This window comes from Triturus cristatus, chromosome 4_1 (assembly GCF_964204655.1).
Source record: "Triturus cristatus chromosome 4_1, aTriCri1.1, whole genome shotgun sequence".
In the NCBI taxonomy this organism is placed as follows: domain Eukaryota; kingdom Metazoa; phylum Chordata; class Amphibia; order Caudata; family Salamandridae; genus Triturus; species Triturus cristatus.
The window spans coordinates 294,597,567-294,621,338 of NC_140585.1; the positions used below are offsets into that span (position 1 = coordinate 294,597,567).

The 23,772-nt window shown below is 44.3% G+C and overlaps 6 non-coding genes across 6 annotated transcripts; all 6 read left to right on the forward strand.

Moving 5' to 3' along the window:
- Window positions 1-1,577: 1,577 nt before the first annotated feature.
- LOC146854545 (signal recognition particle RNA) lies at window positions 1,578-1,877 on the forward strand. Its single transcript, XR_014981753.1, has one exon.
- Window positions 1,878-5,276: 3,399 nt separating this feature from the next.
- Window positions 5,277-5,576, forward strand: LOC146854546 (signal recognition particle RNA). Its single transcript, XR_014981665.1, has one exon.
- Window positions 5,577-8,985: 3,409 nt separating this feature from the next.
- Window positions 8,986-9,285, forward strand: LOC146854547 (signal recognition particle RNA). Its single transcript, XR_014981679.1, has one exon.
- Window positions 9,286-12,694: 3,409 nt separating this feature from the next.
- LOC146854548 (signal recognition particle RNA) lies at window positions 12,695-12,994 on the forward strand. The gene has a single exon (XR_014981680.1).
- Window positions 12,995-16,396: 3,402 nt separating this feature from the next.
- On the forward strand, window positions 16,397-16,696 carry LOC146854549 (signal recognition particle RNA). The gene has a single exon (XR_014981646.1).
- A 3,407-nt stretch (window positions 16,697-20,103) lies between these two features.
- Window positions 20,104-20,403, forward strand: LOC146854550 (signal recognition particle RNA). The gene has a single exon (XR_014981609.1).
- The last annotated feature ends 3,369 nt before the right edge of the window (window positions 20,404-23,772 follow it).

Below are 23,772 nucleotides of genomic sequence, written 5' to 3' on the forward strand. Positions count from 1 at the left end.
ATTTTCTGTCAACTTTTAAAATAGCAAAATATTGTCTAAAAATCATCACAGTAATTAAGTCGACTTTTATCACTTGATTCCAAGTACTGACCCAGGACTGAATCTAGGATCCAGTCCTGGAAATCCAAAAGTAATCCTAAAAGTAATCTGTTGCAAATAACTTGAAACTTCCATTGAGCTCAATGCATTATTGTGTTTAAAATGTTGTTGCCTATTGCAACCACTTGTAACTTTCTACAAAACTCAATTGCATATTGCAAAAGTATTTATATAAAGCATCTCATTCTGAGAAAGTATATTTTAATACCTATTGTTGGTTCTAAAATAAAACAAGCATATATTTTTTTGTAGATAAACCATTGGCCTAGAGTTCAGTTATTGAGTGTGTGAGACCATTTGCTGACTGAGTGTGTGCAACAAATGCTTTACACTGTCCTCTGATACTGCCTTACTGCTCGACCAAGCTACCACTTTAGAGAGTAAGGTTATATCTAACTTTAGCCTCTGCCAAACCTCTGGGGACTGTGGACTCTGTACACCCTGTACCTATTTGGGAACAGTATATACAGAGCCACTTTCTCACACTGCAGTTCTCCAATATAGGTCTGTCAAGATCATTACTCAATCTACCTTGATTTGGCACAGTATAAAATAAGTCAAGAAGTCTCCTATGAAAAGATATGCAAATCTGTTCGAATCACTTTCCCTAGTCAGGGGACCCACTAGCTGGAAGGGGCAGGGAGGACCAAAATAGCTCATCGGTATAGAACACTGCATGAGCAGCTGATTTTGAGGTGGTAGAAGATAGAGTAATCCAACTGGACCTCAATAAACGGTTTCCTAATGTGCAATAGCCCCTGACCACCTCTGACGCAAAAGTGTAATCTCATACCTTTGCAGAATCAGGCATGCTTTCACCTGTTCAAGCTGAACTGACATTGGTCTTCTTGGCCAGCAGGAGTTCCTCTCTTGCAGCTGTTGAGGCTAGAGAACAGAATGACGTGTATTCATTCTTTATGGTAACTCTTCTAGCCCTCCCACTCCATACTACTTTAAAACTTCCGATGTTGCAGACGAGTTCCATAATTGTGACCCATGCTATTTTTCTCAATATTGGCTGGCTCGGCATAACAAGGGATGCCTACAGGACAGCCTAAATTGTGCCAGCAAGCTTCTACAGGGAGTCACTGGCAGATAAAGAGAAACTCAGCCCTAACCTGGCTCTTCTCTCTCACTCTCACTCTCCTTTCCCTTCTGTCCCTCTACCTGTCTCTCACTCTCTAAATACTAGTATTTATGTTGTATTCACTTCCCCGTCACAATCTTTCCGACCCTACTTCCTCTCTCCCTTCAATCAGTTCAACCCTCTTTTTTACTTTAGGAAACTCCACATCTTTTTTAAAGGCCCTTCCCATATTCACACTGCTTCTTGATAAGACATTGTTTTCCTTTCTTTGAAGGATAGTGAAATTGATTTTCTTGAAACATGGTTGGTAAACCATCAATTCATTCCACCTTACTTTATCATTATCCTTACTTATGGAATGCATTTCATCATTAGGACAGCTGCAGTGTTTGCCGGGCAAGGTGGCGTGTGCCTGTTGTCCTAGTTACTTGGGAGGCAGAGGCTTGTGGATTGCTTGAGCTCAGGGGTTCTGGGCTGCACTCAGCTGTGTTGATCATGTGTCCATACTGCATTGGGCATCAATATGGTGTTCTAGAGGGAGCTCTAGAATTTCAGGTTGTGTAACGAGAGGTGCACCGACCCAGGCTGGAAACAGAGCAGGCCAAGGCTTCCATGCCCATTGGTAGCAGAACAGCACCTGTGAGCAGTACGTGTAAAACAGCCTGAGCAAAATAGTGAGACCTAGCCTCTCTTTTTTGACTCAAATGTGAAAGTTTTAATTTTTACAAGGTGTAATAAATTATTTTCCCAAAACGAAATCTTTGTTTTCCTTTTGATATTTTTCCAGGAAATATGATGAACATTTGAACTGGGCCACGCATTTCAGCATAGCAGACAATTCTCCAGAATTGAGACATATTGCAACAACAAGCTAGCAGGCGGAGAGGACTGAAAACTCAGTGCAACCTAGAATAAATGGCTTTGTGATTTTCAGCAAGGATGACTCAAATGCATTCTTCCTTTTAGAGCACCTGTAGGATTAAACTGATCTGTCAAGTACAAAAGCATCCTTCATAGAGCAACTTAGAAATGCGCTTGCTGGCCCTTCTGCTGCATTTCTACGTCCAGCTCTAATTCATTTTTTGATTAGCCTTCATTCTTTTCATATGTGAATGAGAAGGAGAAATTACAGGGCCCTTCACTCTTTGAGCGAAACATGAAAAGACTGAAGGCTGTGCAACTCCCAAACGTTGGAGCCTCTGGCCTGTCGACCCTCGAACCTGCTCCTGCTCCAACCCGGCATCTCTTGTGGCCAGCAACCTCACAAACCCTGGAGGACCTGGCTACCTTTTGACTCTAAACCCCTGGGACTCCCATGAGTAGAGGCTCTACTCAAATCTACTTCTAATCACTGGCAGCAGCCCGGAACCGCGAACCCTTCACACTCTGCACCCACCAAGCCTGGCCTGTGCCAGAGTGAACAAAGACCACAAGGACGACCCCACGGCGACTGTGACCCCGAGTCCGGCACCCAAGGACCTCCCTCGACACTCCTGAAGAAGCCTGCAGCCTCAGAACCAGGTGCCCCCCCAACCGCGATCAACAGAGGGTAAGATTTCCCGACACCAAAAGGTACCCCTGCACCCGGCGCTCCGCGGCCCCCTGTGCCCAATCCCGGGGTACCTACCTATCCTCCAACTACCCAACTTACCTCTCGAAGTGGTGGTGGCACCTGAAGAATCTTCGTCCCCGAGCTTGCAGTCTTTTTCTAAACCAGAGATTTCCCATTCAAATCAATTGAGTGCCCGAATGCTCAAAAGCACCCTGCACCCAGCCGTCCGAGTGGCCCTGGCAGTGCAACCTCTACATCTATCTACTTCCCCACTTGCCCTGGATAAGTGACCAGGAGCCCAGCTCCCACAGCCACGTGGCCTGCTAGTCAGCAGCCACCAACCAAGGCCACCCTACCTCTCATAGGATAACATTGGGCCTAACTCTCTCTGCACCCGGCCGCCCTTGTGCCGCTGAGGGTGAACCAACTGTACCTACCTGACCCTGGGAGACGCCTGAGTCTATGCCCAGAACCTTAACTCTGCCAGTCGAGTACTTACCTTTAAACCGATAACTCAATCTTCTCCATAGGGTAACATTGACTGGTTTTTCCTGAAATTTCTTCCAAGTGTGGACTTTTCAAAACTTAAAATATTCACCAAAAATCAGCCGAGTAACGAAAACGAAAATACTCACCTGCTATTAGGTGAGCTCCCAGTGCTGGATCTTGGTGCCCAGCACTGACTCTGAAAAATACTTACAACTGTACTTACCAGTAACCCAATTTTCTCCCGTAGGAAATCATTGACTGTTTTTCTGTGAAATTTCTTCTGTGTCAATTTCTGCAAACTTTAAATATTCTTTAAAAATCGTATAATTTCTGAAAACGTAATTACTTACCTGTTTTGGATAAAGGTCCCAGTACTGAGTCTAGGCACCCAGTACTGGATTACAAAAGTAACGAGAACATACTATATCTGCAACTTGAATTTTCTGCCATAGGGAATCTTAGACTGTTTTCTATGAAATATTTTCTGTCAACTTTTAAAATAGCAAAATATTGTCTAAAAATCATCACAGTAATTAAGTCGACTTTTATCACTTGATTCCAAGTACTGACCCAGGACTGAATCTAGGATCCAGTCCTGGAAATCCAAAAGTAATCCTAAAAGTAATCTGTTGCAAATAACTTGAAACTTCCATTGAGCTCAATGCATTATTGTGTTTAAAATGTTGTTGCCTATTGCAACTACTTGTAACTTTCTACAAAAGTCAATTGCATATTGCAAAAGTATTTATATAAAGCATCTCATTCTGAGAAAGTATATTTTAATACCTATTGTTGGTTCTAAAATAAAACAAGCATATATTTTTTGTAGATAAACCATTGGCCTAGAGTTCAGTTATTGAGTGTGTGAGACCATTTGCTGACTGAGTGTGTGCAACAAATGCTTTACACTGTCCTCTGATACTGCCTTACTGCTCGACCAAGCTACCACTTTAGAGAGTAAGGTTATATCTAACTTTAGCCTCTGCCAAACCTCTGGGGACTGTGGACTCTGTACACCCTGTACCTATTTGGGAACAGTATATACAGAGCCACTTTCCCACACTGCAGTTCTCCAATATAGGTCTGTCAAGATCATTACTCAATCTACCTTGATTTGGCACAGTATAAAATAGGTCAAGAAGTCTTCTATGAAAAGATATGCAAATCTGTTCGAATCACTTTCCCTAGTCAGGGGACCCACTAGCTGGAAGGGGCAGGGAGGACCAAAATAGCTCATCGGTATAGAACACTGCATGAGCAGCTGATTTTGAGGTGGTAGAAGATAGAGTAATCCAACTGGACCTCAATAAACGGTTTCCTAATGTGCAATAGCCCCTGACCACCTCTGACGCAAAAGTGTAATCTCATACCTTTGCAGAATCAGGCATGCTTTCACCTGTTCAAGCTGAACTGACATTGGTCTTCTTGGCCAGCAGGAGTTCCTCTCTTGCAGCTGTTGAGGCTAGAGAACAGAATGACGTGTATTCATTCTTTATGGTAACTCTTCTAGCCCTCCCACTCCATACTACTTTAAAACTTCCGATGTTGCAGACGAGTTCCATCATTGTGACCCATGCTATTTTTCTCAATATTGGCTGGCTCGGCATAACAAGGGAAGCCTACAGGACAGCCTAAATTGTGCCGGCAAGCTTCTACAGGGAGTCACTGGCAGATAAAGAGAAACTCAGCCCTAACCTGGCTCTTCTCTCTCACTCTCCTTTCCCTTCTGTCCCTCTACCTGTCTCTCACTCTCTAAATACTAGTATTTATGTTGTATTCACTTCCCCGTCACAATCTTTCCGACCCTACTTCCTCTCTCCCTTCAATCAGTTCAACCCTCTTTTTTACTTTAGGAAACTCCACATCTTTTTTAAAGGCCCTTCCCATATTCACACTGCTTCTTGATAAGACATTTTTTTCCTTTCTTTGAAGGATAGTGAAATTGATTTTCTTGAAACATGGTTGGTAAACCATCAATTCATTCCACCTTACTTTATCATTATCCTTACTAATGGAATGCATTTCATCATTAGGACAGCTGCAGTGTTTGCCGGGCAAGGTGGCGTGTGCATGTTGTCCTAGTTACTTGGGAGGCAGAGGCTTGTGGATTGCTTGAGCTCAGGGGTTCTGGGCTGCACTCAGCTGTGTTGATCAGGTGTCCATGCTGCATTGGGCATCAATATGGTGTTCTAGAGGGAGCTCTAGAATTTCAGGTTGTGTAACGAGAGGTGCACCGACCCAGGCTGGAAACAGAGCAGGCCAAAGCTTCCATGCCCATTGGTAGCAGGACAGCACCTGTGAGCAGTACGTGTAAAACAACCTGAGCAAAATAGTGAGACCTAGCCTCTCTTTTTTGACTCAAATGTGAAAGTTTTGATTTTTACAAGCTGTAATAAATTATTTTCCCAAAACCAAATCTTTGTTTTCCTTTTGATATTTTTCCAGGAAATATGATGAACATTTGAACTGGGCCACGCATTTCAGCATAGCAGACAATTCTCCAGAATTGAGACATATTGTAACAACAAGCTAGCAGGCGGAGAGGACTGAAAACTCAGTGCAACCTAGAATAAATGGCTGTGTGATTTTCAGCAAGGATGACTCAAATGCATTCTTCCTTTTAGAGCACCTGTAGGATTAAACTGATCTGTCAAGTACAAAAGCATCCTTCATAGAGCAACTTAGAAATGCGCTTTCTGGCCCTTCTGCTGCATTTCTACGTCCAGCTCTAATTCATTTTTTGATTAGCCCTCATTCTTTTCATATGTGAATGAGAAGGAGAAATTACAGGGCCCTTCACTCTTTGAGCGAAACATGAAAAGACTGAGGGCTGTGCAACTCCCAAACGTTGGAGCCTCTGGCCTGTCGACCCTCGAACCTGCTCCTGCTCCAACCCGGCATCTCTTGTGGCCAGCAACCTCACAAACCCTGGAGGACCTGGCTACCTTTTGACTCTAAACCCCTGGGACTCCCATGAGTAGAGGCTCTACTCAAATCTACTTCTAATCCCTGGCAGCAGCCCGGAACCGCGAACCCTTCACACTCTGCACCCACCAAGCCTGGCCTGTGCCAGAGTGAACAAAGACCACAAGGACGACCCCACGGCGACTGTGACCCCGAGTCCGGCACCCAAGGACCTCCCTCGACACTCCTGAAGAAGCCCTCAGCCTCAGAACCAGGTGCCCCCCCAACCGCGATCAACAGAGGGTAAGATTTCCCAACACCAAAAGGTACCCCTGCACCCGGCGCTCCGCGGCCCCCTGTGCCCAATCCCGGGGTACCTACCTATCCTCCAACTACCCAACTTACCTCTCGAAGTGGTGGTGGCACCTGAAGAATCTTCGTCCCCGAGCTTGCAGTCTTTTTCTAAACCAGAGATTTCCCATTCAAATCAATTGAGCGCCCGAATGCTCAAAAGCACCCTGCACCCAGCCGTCCGAGTGGCCCTGGCAGTGCAACCTCTACATCTATCTACTTCCCCACTTGCCCTGGATAAGTGACCAGGAGCCCAGCTCCCACAGCCACGTGGCCTGCTAGTCAGCAGCCACCAACCAAGGCCCCCCTACCTCTCATAGGATAACATTGGGCCTAACTCTCTCTGCACCCGGCCGCCCTTGTGCCGCTGAGGGTGAACCAACTGTACCTACCTGACCCTGGGAGACGCCTGAGTCTATGCCCAGAACCTTAACTCTGCCAGTCGAGTACTTACCTTTAAACCGATAACTCAATCATCTCCATAGGGTAACATTGACTGGTTTTTCCTGAAATTTCTTCCAAGTGTGGACTTTTCAAAACTTAAAATATTCACCAAAAATCAGCCGAGTAACGAAAACGAAAATACTCACCTGCTGTTAGGTGAGCTCCCAGTGCTGGATCTTGGTGCCCAGCACTGACTCTGAAAAATACTTACAACTGTACTTACCAGTAACCCAATTTTCTCCCGTAGGAAATCATTGACTGTTTTTCTGTGAAATTTCTTCTAAGTGTCAATTTCTGCAAACTTTAAATATTCTTTAAAAATCGTATAATTTCTGAAAACGTAATTACTTACCTGTTTTGGATAAAGGTCCCAGTACTGAGTCTAGGCACCCAGTACTGGATTACAAAAGTAACGAGAACATACTATACCTGCAACTTGAATTTTCTGCCATAGGGAATCTTAGACTGTTTTCTATGAAATGTTTTCTGTCAACTTTTAAAATAGCAAAATATTGTCTAAAAATCATCACAGTAATTAAGTCGACTTTTATCACTTGATTCCAAGTACTGACCCAGGACTGAATCTAGGATCCAGTCCTGGAAATCCAAAAGTAATACTAAAAGTAATCTGTTGCAAATAACTTGAAACTTCCATTGAGCTCAATGCATTATTGTGTTTAAAATGTTGTTGCCTATTGCAACCACTTGTAACTTTCTACAAAACTCAATTGCATATTGCAAAAGTATTTATATATAGCATCTCATTCTGAGAAAGTATATTTTAATACCTATTGTTGGTTCTAAAATAAAACAAGCATATATTTTTTTGTAGATAAACCATTGGCCTAGAGTTCAGTTATTGAGTGTGTGAGACCATTTGCTGACTGAGTGTGTGCAACAAATGCTTTACACTGTCCTCTGATACTGCCTTACTGCTCGACCAAGCTACCACTTTAGAGAGTAAGGTTATATCTAACTTTAGCCTCTGCCAAACCTCTGGGGACTGTGGACTCTGTACACCCTGTACCTATTTGGGAACAGTATATACAGAGCCACTTTCTCACACTGCAGTTCTCCAATATAGGTCTGTCAAGATCATTACTCAATCTACCTTGATTTGGCACAGTATAAAATAAGTCAACAAAGTCTCCTATGAAAAGATATGCAAATCTGTTTGAATCACTTTCCCTAGTCAGGGGACCCACTAGCTGGAAGGGGCAGGGAGGACCAAAATAGCTCATCTGTATAGAACACTGCATGAGCAGCTGATTTTGAGGTGGTAGAAGATAGAGTAATCCAACTGGACCTCAATGAACGGTTTCCTAATGTGCAATAGCCCCTGACCACCTCTGACGCAAAAGTGTAATCTCATACCTTTGCAGAATCAGGCATGCTTTCACCTGTTCAAGCTGAACTGACATAGGTCTTCTTGGCCAGCAGGAGTTCCTCTCTTGCAGCTGTTGAGGCTAGAGAACAGAATGACGTGTATTCATTCTTTATGGTAACTCTTCTAGCCCTCCCACTCCATACTACTTTAAAACTTCCGATGTTGCAGACGAGTTCCATCATTGTGACCCATGCTATTTTTCTCAATATTGGCTGGCTCGGCATAACAAGGGATGCCTACAGGACAGCCTAAATTGTGCCGGCAAGCTTCTACAGGGAGTCACTGGCAGATAAAGAGAAACTCAGCCCTAACCTGGCTCTTCTCTCTCACTCTCACTCTCCTTTCCCTTCTGTCCCTCTACCTGTCTCTCACTCTCTAAATACTAGTATTTATGTTGTATTCACTTCCCCGTCACAATCTTTCCGACCCTACTTCCTCTCTCCCTTCAATCAGTTCAACCCTCTTTTTTACTTTAGGAAACTCCACATCTTTTTTAAAGGCCCTTCCCATATTCACACTGCTTCTTGATAAGACATTTTTTTCCTTTCTTTGAAGGGTAGTGAAATTGATTTTCTTGAAACATGGTTGGTAAACCATCAATTCATTCCACCTTACTTTATCATTATCCTTACTTATGGAATGCATTTCATCATTAGGACAGCTGCAGTGTTTGCCGGGCAAGGTGGTGTGTACCTGTTGTCCTAGTTACTTGGGAGGCAGAGGCTTGTGGATTTCTTGAGCCCAGGGGTTCTGGGCTGCACTCAGCTGTGTTGATCAGGTGTCCATGCTGCATTGGGCATCAATATGGTGTTCTAGAGGGAGCTCTAGAATTTCAGGTTGTGTAACGAGAGGTGCACCGACCCAGGCTGGAAACAGAGCAGGCCAAAGCTTCCATGCCCATTGGTAGCAGGACAGCACCTGTGAGCAGTACGTGTTAAACAGCCTGAGCAAAATAGTGAGACCTAGCCTCTCTTTTTTGACTCAAATGTGAAAGTTTTGATTTTTACAAGGTGTAATAAATTATTTTCCCAAAACCAAATCTTTGTTTTCCTTTTGATATTTTTCCAGGAAATATGATGAACATTTGAACTGGGCCACGCATTTCAGCATAGCAGACAATTCTCCAGAATTGAGACATATTGCAACAACAAGCTAGCAGGCGGAGAGGACTGAAAACTCAGTGCAACCTAGAATAAATGGCTGTGTGATTTTCAGCAAGGATGACTCAAATGCATTCTTCCTTTTAGAGCACCTGTAGGATTAAACTGATCTGTCAAGTACAAAAGCATCCTTCATAGAGCAACTTAGAAATGCGCTTGCTGGCCCTTCTGCTGCATTTCTACGTCCAGCTCTAATTCATTTTTTGATTAGCCCTCATTCTTTTCATATGTGAATGAGAAGGAGAAATTACAGGGCCCTTCACTCTTTGAGCGAAACATGAAAAGACTGAGGGCTGTGCAACTCCCAAACGTTGGAGCCTCTGGCCTGTCGACCCTCGAACCTGCTCCTGCTCCAACCCGGCATCTCTTGTGGCCAGCAACCTCACAAACCCTGGAGGACCTGGCTACCTTTTGACTCTAAACCCCTGGGACTCCCATGAGTAGAGGCTCTACTCAAATCTACTTCTAATCCCTGGCAGCAGCCCGGAACCGCGAACCCTTCACACTCTGCACCCACCAAGCCTGGCCTGTGCCAGAGTGAACAAAGACCACAAGGATGACCCCACGGCGACTGTGACCCCGAGTCCGGCACCCAAGGACCTCCCTCGACACTCCTGAAGAAGCCTGCAGCCTCAGAACCAGGTGCCCCCCCAACCGCGATCAACAGAGGGTAAGATTTCCCGACACCAAAAGGTACCCCTGCACCCGGCGCTCCGCGGCCCCCTGTGCCCAATCCCGGGGTACCTACCTATCCTCCAACTACCCAACTTACCTCTCGAAGTGGTGGTGGCACCTGAAGAATCTTCGTCCCCGAGCTTGCAGTCTTTTTCTAAACCAGAGATTTCCCATTCAAATCAATTGAGCGCCCGAATGCTCAAAAGCACCCTGCACCCAGCCATCCGAGTGGCCCTGGCAGTGCAACCTCTACATCTATCTACTTCCCCACTTGCCCTGGATAAGTGACCAGGAGCCCAGCTCCCACAGCTACGTGGCCTGCTAGTCAGCAGCCACCAACCAAGGCCCCCCTACCTCTCATAGGATAACATTGGGCCTAACTCTCTCTGCACCCGGCCGCCCTTGTGCCGCTGAGGGTGAACCAACTGTACCTACCTGACCCTGGGAGACGCCTGAGTCTATGCCCAGAACCTTAACTCTGCCAGTCGAGTACTTACCTTTAAACCGATAACTCAATCTTCTCCATAGGGTAACATTGACTGGTTTTTCCTGAAATTTCTTCCAAGTGTGGACTTTTCAAAACTTAAAATATTCACCAAAAATCAGCCGAGTAACGAAAACGAAAATACTCACCTGCTATTAGGTGAGCTCCCAGTGCTGGATCTTGGTGCCCAGCACTGACTCTGAAAAATACTTACAACTGTACTTACCAGTAACCCAATTTTCTCCCGTAGGAAATCATTGACTGTTTTTCTGTGAAATTTCTTCTAAGTGTCAATTTCTGCAAACTTTAAATATTCTTTAAAAATCGTATAATTTCTGAAAACGTAATTACTTACCTGTTTTGGATAAAGGTCCCAGTACTGAGTCTAGGCACCCAGTACTGGATTACAAAAGTAACGAGAACATACTATACCTGCAACTTGAATTTTCTGCCATAGGGAATCTTAGACTGTTTTCTATGAAATGTTTTCTGTCAACTTTTAAAATAGCAAAATATTGTCTAAAAATCATCACAGTAATTAAGTCGACTTTTATCACTTGATTCCAAGTACTGACCCAGGACTGAATCTAGGATCCAGTCCTGGAAATCCAAAAGTAATACTAAAAGTAATCTGTTGCAAATAACTTGAAACTTCCATTGAGCTCAATGCATTATTGTGTTTAAAATGTTGTTGCCTATTGCAACCACTTGTAACTTTCTACAAAACTCAATTGCATATTGCAAAAGTATTTATATATAGCATCTCATTCTGAGAAAGTATATTTTAATACCTATTGTTGGTTCTAAAATAAAACAAGCATATATTTTTTTGTAGATAAACCATTGGCCTAGAGTTCAGTTATTGAGTGTGTGAGACCATTTGCTGACTGAGTGTGTGCAACAAATGCTTTACACTGTCCTCTGATACTGCCTTACTGCTCGACCAAGCTACCACTTTAGAGAGTAAGGTTATATCTAACTTTAGCCTCTGCCAAACCTCTGGGGACTGTGGACTCTGTACACCCTGTACCTATTTGGGAACAGTATATACAGAGCCACTTTCTCACACTGCAGTTCTCCAATATAGGTCTGTCAAGATCATTACTCAATCTACCTTGATTTGGCACAGTATAAAATAAGTCAACAAAGTCTCCTATGAAAAGATATGCAAATCTGTTTGAATCACTTTCCCTAGTCAGGGGACCCACTAGCTGGAAGGGGCAGGGAGGACCAAAATAGCTCATCTGTATAGAACACTGCATGAGCAGCTGATTTTGAGGTGGTAGAAGATAGAGTAATCCAACTGGACCTCAATGAACGGTTTCCTAATGTGCAATAGCCCCTGACCACCTCTGACGCAAAAGTGTAATCTCATACCTTTGCAGAATCAGGCATGCTTTCACCTGTTCAAGCTGAACTGACATAGGTCTTCTTGGCCAGCAGGAGTTCCTCTCTTGCAGCTGTTGAGGCTAGAGAACAGAATGACGTGTATTCATTCTTTATGGTAACTCTTCTAGCCCTCCCACTCCATACTACTTTAAAACTTCCGATGTTGCAGACGAGTTCCATCATTGTGACCCATGCTATTTTTCTCAATATTGGCTGGCTCGGCATAACAAGGGATGCCTACAGGACAGCCTAAATTGTGCCGGCAAGCTTCTACAGGGAGTCACTGGCAGATAAAGAGAAACTCAGCCCTAACCTGGCTCTTCTCTCTCACTCTCACTCTCCTTTCCCTTCTGTCCCTCTACCTGTCTCTCACTCTCTAAATACTAGTATTTATGTTGTATTCACTTCCCCGTCACAATCTTTCCGACCCTACTTCCTCTCTCCCTTCAATCAGTTCAACCCTCTTTTTTACTTTAGGAAACTCCACATCTTTTTTAAAGGCCCTTCCCATATTCACACTGCTTCTTGATAAGACATTTTTTTCCTTTCTTTGAAGGGTAGTGAAATTGATTTTCTTGAAACATGGTTGGTAAACCATCAATTCATTCCACCTTACTTTATCATTATCCTTACTTATGGAATGCATTTCATCATTAGGACAGCTGCAGTGTTTGCCGGGCAAGGTGGTGTGTACCTGTTGTCCTAGTTACTTGGGAGGCAGAGGCTTGTGGATTTCTTGAGCCCAGGGGTTCTGGGCTGCACTCAGCTGTGTTGATCAGGTGTCCATGCTGCATTGGGCATCAATATGGTGTTCTAGAGGGAGCTCTAGAATTTCAGGTTGTGTAACGAGAGGTGCACCGACCCAGGCTGGAAACAGAGCAGGCCAAAGCTTCCATGCCCATTGGTAGCAGGACAGCACCTGTGAGCAGTACGTGTTAAACAGCCTGAGCAAAATAGTGAGACCTAGCCTCTCTTTTTTGACTCAAATGTGAAAGTTTTGATTTTTACAAGGTGTAATAAATTATTTTCCCAAAACCAAATCTTTGTTTTCCTTTTGATATTTTTCCAGGAAATATGATGAACATTTGAACTGGGCCACGCATTTCAGCATAGCAGACAATTCTCCAGAATTGAGACATATTGCAACAACAAGCTAGCAGGCGGAGAGGACTGAAAACTCAGTGCAACCTAGAATAAATGGCTGTGTGATTTTCAGCAAGGATGACTCAAATGCATTCTTCCTTTTAGAGCACCTGTAGGATTAAACTGATCTGTCAAGTACAAAAGCATCCTTCATAGAGCAACTTAGAAATGCGCTTGCTGGCCCTTCTGCTGCATTTCTACGTCCAGCTCTAATTCATTTTTTGATTAGCCCTCATTCTTTTCATATGTGAATGAGAAGGAGAAATTACAGGGCCCTTCACTCTTTGAGCGAAACATGAAAAGACTGAGGGCTGTGCAACTCCCAAACGTTGGAGCCTCTGGCCTGTCGACCCTCGAACCTGCTCCTGCTCCAACCCGGCATCTCTTGTGGCCAGCAACCTCACAAACCCTGGAGGACCTGGCTACCTTTTGACTCTAAACCCCTGGGACTCCCATGAGTAGAGGCTCTACTCAAATCTACTTCTAATCCCTGGCAGCAGCCCGGAACCGCGAACCCTTCACACTCTGCACCCACCAAGCCTGGCCTGTGCCAGAGTGAACAAAGACCACAAGGATGACCCCACGGCGACTGTGACCCCGAGTCCGGCACCCAAGGACCTCCCTCGACACTCCTGAAGAAGCCTGCAGCCTCAGAACCAGGTGCCCCCCCAACCGCGATCAACAGAGGGTAAGATTTCCCGACACCAAAAGGTACCCCTGCACCCGGCGCTCCGCGGCCCCCTGTGCCCAATCCCGGGGTACCTACCTATCCTCCAACTACCCAACTTACCTCTCGAAGTGGTGGTGGCACCTGAAGAATCTTCGTCCCCGAGCTTGCAGTCTTTTTCTAAACCAGAGATTTCCCATTCAAATCAATTGAGCGCCCGAATGCTCAAAAGCACCCTGCACCCAGCCATCCGAGTGGCCCTGGCAGTGCAACCTCTACATCTATCTACTTCCCCACTTGCCCTGGATAAGTGACCAGGAGCCCAGCTCCCACAGCTACGTGGCCTGCTAGTCAGCAGCCACCAACCAAGGCCCCCCTACCTCTCATAGGATAACATTGGGCCTAACTCTCTCTGCACCCGGCCGCCCTTGTGCCGCTGAGGGTGAACCAACTGTACCTACCTGACCCTGGGAGACGCCTGAGTCTATGCCCAGAACCTTAACTCTGCCAGTCGAGTACTTACCTTTAAACCGATAACTCAATCTTCTCCATAGGGTAACATTGACTGGTTTTTCCTGAAATTTCTTCCAAGTGTGGACTTTTCAAAACTTAAAATATTCACCAAAAATCAGCCGAGTAACGAAAACGAAAATACTCACCTGCTATTAGGTGAGCTCCCAGTGCTGGATCTTGGTGCCCAGCACTGACTCTGAAAAATACTTACAACTGTACTTACCAGTAACCCAATTTTCTCCCGTAGGAAATCATTGACTGTTTTTCTGTGAAATTTCTTCTAAGTGTCAATTTTCTGCAAACTTTAAATATTCTTTAAAAATCGTATAATTTCTGAAAACGTAATTACTTACCTGTTTTGGGTAAAGGTCCCAGTACTGAGTCTAGGCACCCAGTACTGGATTACAAAAGTAACGAGAACATACTATACCTGCAACTTGAATTTTCTGCCATAGGGAATCTTAGACTGTTTTCTATGAAATATTTTCTGTCAGCTTTTAAAATAGCAAACTATTGTCTAAAAATCATCACAGTAATTAAGTCGACTTTTATCACTTGATTCCAAGTACTGACCCAGGACTGAATCTAGGATCCAGTCCTGGAAATCCAAAAGTAATCCTAAAAGTAATCTGTTGCAAATAACTTGAAACTTCCATTGAGCTCAATGCATTATTGTGTTTAAAATGTTGTTGCCTATTGCAACCACTTGTAACTTTCTACAAAACTCAATTGCATATTGCAAAAGTATTTATATAAAGCATCTCATTCTGAGAAAGTATATTTTAATACCTATTGTTGGTTCTAAAATAAAACAAGCATATATTTTTTGTAGATAAACCATTGGCCTAGAGTTCAGTTATTGAGTGTGTGAGACCATTTGCTGACTGAGTGTGTGCAACAAATGCTTTACACTGTCCTCTGATACTGCCTTACTGCTCGACCAAGCTACCACTTTAGAGAGTAAGGTTATATCTAACTTTAGCCTCTGCCAAACCTCTGGGGACTGTGGACTCTGTACACCCTGTACCTATTTGGGAACAGTATATACAGAGCCACTTTCTCACACTGCAGTTCTCCAATATAGGTCTGTCAAGATCATTACTCAATCTACCTTGATTTGGCACAGTATAAAATAAGTCAAGAAGTCTCCTATGAAAAGATATGCAAATCTGTTCGAATCACTTTCCCTAGTCAGGGGACCCACTAGCTGGAAGGGGCAGGGAGGACCAAAATAGCTCATCGGTATAGAACACTGCATGAGCAGCTGATTTTGAGGTGGTAGAAGATAGAGTAATCCAACTGGACCTCAATAAACGGTTTCCTAATGTGCAATAGCCCCTGACCACCTCTGACGCAAAAGTGTAATCTCATACCTTTGCAGAATCAGGCATGCTTTCACCTGTTCAAGCTGAACTGACATTGGTCTTCTTGGCCAGCAGGAGTTCCTCTCTTGCAGCTGTTGAGGCTAGAGAACAGAATTACGTGTATTCATTCTTTATGGTAACACTTCTAGCCCTCCCACTCCATACCACTTTAAAACTTCCGAAGTTGCAGACGAGTTCCATCATTGTGACCCATGCTATTTTTCTCAATATTGGCTGTCTCGGCATAACAAGGGATGCCTACAGGACAGCCTAAATTGTGCCAGCAAGCTTCTACAGGGAGTCACTGGCAGATAAAGAGAAACTCAGCCCTAACCTGGCTCTTCTCTCTCACTCTCCTTTCCCTTCTGTCCCTCTACCTGTCTCTCACTCTCTAAATACTAGTATTTATGTTGTATTCACTTCCCCGTCACAATCTTTCCGACCCTACTTCCTCTCTCCCTTCAATCAGTTCAACCCTCTTTTTTACTTTAGGAAACTCCACATCTTTTTTAAAGGCCCTTCCCATATTCACACTGCTTCTTGATAAGACATTTTTTTCCTTTCTTTGAAGGATAGTGAAATTGATTTTCTTAAAACATGGTTGGTAAACCATCAATTCATTCCACCTTACTTTATCATTATCCTTACTTATGGAATGCATTTCATCATTAGGACAGCTGCAGTGTTTGCCGGGCAAGGTGGCGTGTGCCTGTTGTCCTAGTTACTTGGGAGGCAGAGGCTTGTGGATTGCTTGAGCTCAGGGGGTCTGGGCTGCACTCAGCTGTGTTGATCAGGTGTCCATGCTGCATTGGGCATCAATATGGTTTTCTAGAGGGAGCTCTAGAATTTCACGTTGTGTAACAAGAGGTGCACCGACCCAGGCTGTAAACAGAGCAGGCCAAAGCTTCCATGCCCATTGGTAGCAGGACAGCACCTGTGAGCAGTACGTGTAAAACAGCCTGAGCAAAATAGTGAGACCTAGCCTCTCTTTTTTGACTCAAATGTGAAAGTTTTGATTTTTACAAGGTGTAATAAATTATTTTCCCAAAACCAAATCTTTGTTTTCCTTTTGATATTTTTCCAGGAAATATGATGAACATTTGAACTGGGCCACGCATTTCAGCATAGCAGACAATTCTCCAGAATTGAGACATATTGCAACAACAAGCAAGCAGGCGGAGAGGACTGAAAACTCAGTGCAACCTAGAATAAATGGCTGTGTGATTTTCAGCAAGGATGACTCAAATGCATTCTTCCTTTTAGAGCACCTGTAGGATTAAACTGATCTGTCAAGTACAAAAGTATCCTTCATAGAGCAACTTAGAAATGCGCTTGCTGGCCCTTCTGCTGCATTTCTACGTCCAGCTCTAATTCATTTTTTGATTAGCCCTCATTCTTTTCATATGTGAATGAGAAGGAGAAATTACAGGGCCCTTCACTCTTTGAGCGAAACATGAAAAGACTGAGGGCTGTGCAACTCCCAAACGTTGGAGCCTCTGGCCTGTCGACCCTCGAACCTGCTCCTGCTCCAACCCGGCATCTCTTGTGGCCAGCAACCTCACAAACCCTGGAGGACCTGGCTACCTTTTGACTCTAAACCCCTGGGACTCCCATGAGTAGAGGCTCTACTCAAATCTACTTCTAATCCCTGGCAGCAGCCCGGAACCGCGAAACCTTCACACTCTGCACCCACCAAGCCTGGCCTGTGCCAGAGTGAACAAAGACCACAAGGACGACCCCACGGCGACTGTGACCCCGAGTCCGACACCAAAGGACCTCCCTCGACACTCCTGAAGAAGCCTGCAGCCTCAGAACCAGGTGCCCCCCCAACCGCGATCAACAGAGGGTAAGATTTCCCAACACCAAAAGGTACCCCTGCACCCGGCGCTCCGCGGCCCCCTGTGCCCAATCGCCGGGTACCTACCTATCCTCCAACTACCCAACTTACCTCTCGAAGTGGTGGTGGCACCTGAAGAATCTTCGTCCCCGAGCTTGCAGTCTTTTTCTAAACCACAGATTTCCCATTCAAATCAATTGAGCGCCCGAATGCTCAAAAGCACCCTGCACCCAGCCGTCCGAGTGGCCCTGGCAGTGCAACCTCTACATCTATCTACTTCCCCACTTGCCCTGGATAAGTGACCAGGAGCCCAGCTCCCACAGCCACGTGGCCTGCTAGTCAGCAGCCACCAACCAAGGCCCCCCTACCTCTCATAGGATAACATTGGGCCTAACTCTCTCTGCACCCGGCCACCCTTGTGCCGCTGAGGGTGAACCAACTGTACCTACCTGACCCTGGGAGACGCCTGAGTCTATGCCCAGAACCTTAACTCTGCCAGTCGAGTACTTACCTTTAAACCGATAACTCAATCTTCTCCATAGGGTAACATTGACTGGTTTTTCCTGAAATTTCTTCCAAGTGTGGACTTTTCAAAACTTAAAATATTCACCAAAAATCAGCCGAGTAACGAAAACGAAAATACTCACCTGCTATTAGGTGAGCTCCCAGTGCTGGATCTTGGTGCCCAGCACTGACTCTGAAAAATACTTACAACTGTACTTACCAGTGACCCAATTTTCTCCCGTAGGAAATCATTGACTGTTTTTCTGTGAAATTTCTTCTAAGTGTCAATTTCTGCAAACTTTAAATATTCTTTAAAAATCGTATAATTTCTGAAAACGTAATTACTTACCTGTTTTGGATAAAGGTCCCAGTACTGAGTCTGGGCACCCAGTACTGGATTACAAAAGTAACGAGAACATACTATACCTGCAACTTGAATTTTCTGCCATAGGGAATCTTAGACTGTTTTCTATGAAATATTTTCTGTCAACTTTTAAAATAGCAAAATATTGTCTAAAAATCATCACAGTAATTAAGTCGACTTTTATCACTTGATTCCAAGTACTGACCCAGGACTGAATCTAGGATCCAGTCCTGGAAATCCAAAAGTAATCCTAAAAGTAATCTGTTGCAAATAACTTGAAACTTCCATTGAGCTCAATGCATTATTGTGTTTAAAATGTTGTTGCCTATTGCAACCACTTGTAACTTTCTACAAAACTCAATTGCATATTGCAAAAGTATTTATATAAAGCATCTCATTCTGAGAAAGTATATTTTAATACCTATTGTTGGTTCTAAAATAAAACAAGCATATATTTTTTGAAGATAAACCATTGGCCTAGAGTTCAGTTATTGAGTGTGTGAGACCATTTGCTGACTGAGTGTGTGCAACAAATGCTTTACACTGTCCTCTGATACTGCCTTACTGCTCGACCAAGCTACCACTTTAGAGAGTAAGGTTATATCTAACTTTAGCCTCTGCCAAACCTCTGGGGACTGTGGACTCTGTACACCCTGTACCTATTTGGGAACAGTATATACAGAGCCACTTTCTCACACTGCAGTTCTCCAATATAGGTCTGTCAAGATCATTACTCAATCTACCTTGATTTGGCACAGGATAAAATAGGTCAAGAAGTCTCCTATGAAAAGATATGCAAATCTGTTCGAATCACTTTCCCTAGTCAGGGGACCCACTAGCTGGAAGGGGCAGGGAGGACCAAAATAGCTCATCGGTATAGAACACTGCATGAGCAGCTGATTTTGAGGTGGTAGAAGATAGAGTAATCCAACTGGACCTCAATAAACGGTTTCCTAATGTGCAATAGCCCGTGACCACCTCTGACGCAAAAGTGTAATCTCATACCTTTGCAGAATCAGGCATGCTTTCACCTGTTCAAGCTGAACTGACATTGGTCTTCTTGGCCAGCAGGAGTTCCTCTCTTGCAGCTGTTGAGGCTAGAGAACAGAATGACGTGTATTCATTCTTTATGGTAACTCTTCTAGCCCTCCCACTCCATACTACTTTAAAACTTCCGATGTTGCAGACGAGTTCCATCATTGTGACCCATGCTATTTTTCTCAATATTGGCTGGCTCGGCATAACAAGGGATGCCTACAGGACAGCCTAAATTGTGCCGGCAAGCTTCTACAGGGAGTCACTGGCAGATAAAGAGAAACTCAGCCCTAACCTGGCTCTTCTCTCTCACTCTCACTCTCCTTTCCCTTCTGTCCCTCTACCTGTCTCTCACTCTCTAAATACTAGTATTTATGTTGTATTCACTTCCCCGTCACAATCTTTCCGACCCTACTTCCTCTCTCCCTTCAATCAGTTCAACCCTCTTTTTTACTTTAGGAAACTCCACATCTTTTTTAAAGGCCCTTCCCATATTCACACTGCTTCTTGATAAGACCTTTTTTTCCTTTCTTTGAAGGATAGTGAAATTGATTTTCTTGAAACATGGTTGGTAAACCATCAATTCATTCCACCTTACTTTATCATTATCCTTACTTATGGAATGCATTTCATCATTAGGACAGCTGCAGTGTTTGCCGGGCAAGGTGGCATGTGCCTGTTGTCCTAGTTACTTGGGAGGCAGAGGCTTGTGGATTGCTTGAGCTCAGGGGTTCTGGGCTGCACTCAGCTGTGTTGATCAGGTGTCCATGCTGCATTGGGCACCAATATGGTGTTCTAGAGGGAGCTCTAGAATTTCAGGTTGTGTAACGAGAGGTGCACCGACCCAGGCTGGAAACAGAGCAGGCCAAAGCTTCCATGCCCATTGGTAGCAGGACAGCACCTGTGAGCAGTACGTGTAAAACAGCCTGAGCAAAATAGTGAGACCTAGCCTCTCTTTTTTGACTCAAATGTGAAAGTTTTGATTTTTACAAGGTGTAATAAATTATTTTCCCAAAACCAAATCTTTGTTCTCCTTTTGATATTTTTCCAGGAAATATGATGAACATTTGAACTGGGCCACGCATTTCAGCATAGCAGAAAATTCTCCAGAATTGAGACATATTGCAACAACAAGCTAGCAGGCGGAGAGGACTGAAAACTCAGTGCAACCTAGAATAAATGGCTGTGTGATTTTCAGCAAGGATGACTCAAATGCATTCTTCCTTTTAGAGCACCTGTAGGATTAAACTGATCTGTCAAGTACAAAAGCATCCTTCATAGAGCAACTTAGAAATGCGCTTGCTGGCCCTTCTCCTGCATTTCTACGTCCAGCTCTAATTCATTTTTTGATTAGCCCTCATTCTTTTCATATGTGAATGAGAAGGAGAAATTACAGGGCCCTTCACTCTTTGAGCGAAACATGAAAAGACTGAGGGCTGTGCAACTCCCAAACGTTGGAGCCTCTGGCCTGTCGACCATCGAACCTGCTCCTGCTCCAACCCGGCATCTCTTGTGGCCAGCAACCTCACAAACCCTGGAGGACCTGGCTACCTTTTGACTCTAAACCCCTGGGACTCCCATGAGTGGAGGCTCTACTCAAGTCTACTTCTAATCCCTGGCAGCAGCCCGGAACCGCGAACCCTTCACACTCTGCACCCACCAAGCCTGGCCTGTGCCAGAGTGAACAAAGACCACAAGGACGACCCCACGGCGACTGTGACCCCGAGTCCGGCACCCAAGGACCTCCCTCGACACTCCTGAAGAAGCCTGCAGCCTCAGAACCAGGTGCCCCCCCAACCGCGATCAACAGAGGGTAAGATTTCCCAACACCAAAAGGTACCCCTGCACCCGGCGCTCCGTGGCACCCTGTGCCCAATCCCCGGGTACCTACCTATCCTCCAACTACCCAACTTACCTCTCGAAGTGGTGGTGGCACCTGAAGAATCTTCGTCCCCGAGCTTGCAGTCTTTTTCTAAACCACAGATTTCCCATTCAAATCAATTGAGCGCCCGAATGCTCAAAAGCACCCTGCACCCAGCCGTCCGAGTGGCCCTGGCAGTGCAACCTCTACATCTATCTACTTCCCCACTTGCCCTGGATAAGTGACCAGGAGCCCAGCTCCCACAGCCACGTGGCCTGCTAGTCAGCAGCCACCAACCAAGGCCCCCCTACCTCTCATAGGATAACATTGGGCCTAACTCTCTCTGCACCCGGCCACCCTTGTGCCGCTGAGGGTGAACCAACTGTACCTGCCTGACCCTGGGAGACGCCTGAGTCTATGCCCAGAACCTTAACTCTGCCAGTCGAGTACTTACCTTTAAACCGATAACTCAATCTTCTCCATAGGGTAACATTGACTGGTTTTTCCTGAAATTTCTTCCAAGTGTGGACTTTTCAAAACTTAAAATATTCACCAAAAATCAGCCGAGTAACGAAAACGAAAATACTCACCTGCTATTAGGTGAGCTCCCAGTGCTGGATCTTGGTGCCCAGCACTGACTCGGAAAAATACTTACAACTGTACTTACCAGTAACCCAATTTTCTCCCATAGGAAATCATTGACTGTTTTTCTGTGAAATTTCTTCTAAGTGTCAATTTCTGCAAACTTTAAATATTCTTTAAAAATCGTATAATTTCTGAAAACGTAATTACTTACCTGTTTTGGATAAAGGTCCCAGTACTGAGTCTAGGCACCCAGTACTGGATTACAAAAGTAACGAGAACATACTATACCTGCAACTTGAATTTTCTGCCATAGGGAATCTTAGACTGTTTTCTATGAAATATTTTCTGTCAACTTTTAAAATAGCAAAATATTGTCTAAAAATCATCACAGTAATTAAGTCGACTTTTATCACTTGATTCCAAGTACTGACCCAGGACTGAATCTAGGATCCAGTCCTGGAAATCCAAAAGTAATCCTAAAAGTAATCTGTTGCAAATAACTTGAAACTTCCATTGAGCTCAATGCATTATTGTGTTTAAAATGTTGTTGCCTATTGCAACCACTTGTAACTTTCTACAAAAGTCAATTGCATATTGCAAAAGTATTTATATAAAGCATCTCATTCTGAGAAAGTATATTTTAATACCTATTGTTGGTTCTAAAATAAAACAAGCATATATTTTTTGTAGATAAACCATTGGCCTAGAGTTCAGTTATTGAGTGTGTGAGACCATTTGCTGACTGAGTGTGTGCAACAAATGCTTTACACTGTCCTCTGATACTGCCTTACTGCTCGACCAAGCTACCACTTTAGAGAGTAAGGTTATATCTAACTTTAGCCTCTGCCAAACCTCTGGGGACTGTGGACTCTGTACACCCTGTACCTATTTGGGAACAGTATATACAGAGCCACTTTCTCACACTGCAGTTCTCCAATATAGGTCTGTCAAGATCATTACTCAATCTACCTTGATTTGGCACAGGATAAAATAGGTCAAGAAGTCTCCTATGAAAAGATATGCAAATCTGTTCGAATCACTTTCCCTAGTCAGGGGATCCACTAGCTGGAAGGGGCAGGGAGGACCAAAATAGCTCATCGGTATAGAACACTGCATGAGCAGCTGATTTTGAGGTGGTAGAAGATAGAGTAATCCAACTGGACCTCAATAAACGGTTTCCTAATGTGCAATAGCCCGTGACCACCTCTGACGCAAAAGTGTAATCTCATACCTTTGCAGAATCAGGCATGCTTTCACCTGTTCAAGCTGAACTGACATTGGTCTTCTTGGCCAGCAGGAGTTCCTCTCTTGCAGCTGTTGAGGCTAGAGAACAGAATGACGTGTATTCATTCTTTATGGTAACTCTTCTAGCCCTCCCACTCCATACTACTTTAAAACTTCCGATGTTGCAGACGAGTTCCATCATTGTGACCCATGCTATTTTTCTCAATATTGGCTGGCTCGGCATAACAAGGGATGCCTACAGGACAGCCTAAATTGTGCCGGCAAGCTTCTACAGGGAGTCACTGGCAGATAAAGAGAAACTCAGCCCTAACCTGGCTCTTCTCTCTCACTCTCACTCTCCTTTCCCTTCTGTCCCTCTACCTGTCTCTCACTCTCTAAATACTAGTATTTATGTTGTATTCACTTCCCCGTCACAATCTTTCCGACCCTACTTCCTCTCTCCCTTCAATCAGTTCAACCCTCTTTTTTACTTTAGGAAACTCCACATCTTTTTTAAAGGCCCTTCCCATATTCACACTGCTTCTTGATAAGACCTTTTTTTCCTTTCTTTGAAGGATAGTGAAATTGATTTTCTTGAAACATGGTTGGTAAACCATCAATTCATTCCACCTTACTTTATCATTATCCTTACTT